Below are 996 nucleotides of genomic sequence, written 5' to 3'. Positions count from 1 at the left end.
AGAAATAGAAGAATAGAGAGATAGAGAGATAGAGAGGTAGAGATATAGAGAGATAGAAAAATAGAGAGATAGAAAAATAGAGAGATGGAGAGATAGAAAGATAGAGAAATAGAGAGATAGAGAGATAGAGAGATAGAGAGATAGAGAGGTAGAGATATAGAAAAATAGAGAGATAGAGAGATAGAGAGGTAGAGAAATAGAGAGGTAGAGAGATAGAAAAATAGGGAGATTGAGGAATAGAGAGATAGAGAGATAGAAAAATAGAGAGATAGAAAAATAGAGAGATAGAGAGATAGAGAGGTAGAGAAATGGTGGGATAGAGAGATAGAAACATAGAAAGATAGAGAAATAGAAGAATAGAGAGATAGAGAAATAGAGAGGTAGAGAGATAGAAAAATAGGGAGATTGAGGAATAGAGAGATAGAGAGGTAAAAAGATAGAGAAATGGAGGGATAGAGAGACGGAAAGAGAGAGAGAGAGTTTGTAGTCTGTAAACTTGTACCGTAGCATTAAAAATTTAATACCTACACATTTCTCCTTGTCGTGATTTTATTACACCGTGAAAGGGTTAAGACTGTTCATCTCTGTAAATTGGAAAGTTCCAACGGAGTGAGCTATTGAAAATAATGTATTCGACTGTGATTCAGTAGTCGTAAGACAGTTTTACGGTCCGTATCCTGTCCAGGAGATTTTTCCCTCGAAATAGGTTTACGATGGGTAAATTGAAGAAGAATTACAAGTGAAACAACGTAAATTCGTATTTCCAAAGGTACCATTGTATATCTTGCCGTTTCTATTGCAACAATGTGTACAATTTATACGTCTCTTTTGTGATGCATACAGAAGTTTTTCATTCATCCAGTGGCAGAATTAAAATTCCAGTTTCCCGGGTGATGTCGACGCACGCACAAGCGATGTCGCGTGCGTCCCGCCGATGTCTCGACGCACGCAACACCTTGAACTTCGCCGTGGATTTCGAAACAACAATCGCCAGCC

The sequence above is a fragment of the Habropoda laboriosa genome, unplaced genomic scaffold (assembly GCF_001263275.1).
Source record: "Habropoda laboriosa isolate 0110345459 unplaced genomic scaffold, ASM126327v1 scaffold23, whole genome shotgun sequence".
Lineage (NCBI taxonomy): Eukaryota > Metazoa > Arthropoda > Insecta > Hymenoptera > Apidae > Habropoda > Habropoda laboriosa.
The sequence above is the reverse complement of the archived record's forward strand: the minus strand, read 5'-3'. Positions refer to the sequence as shown.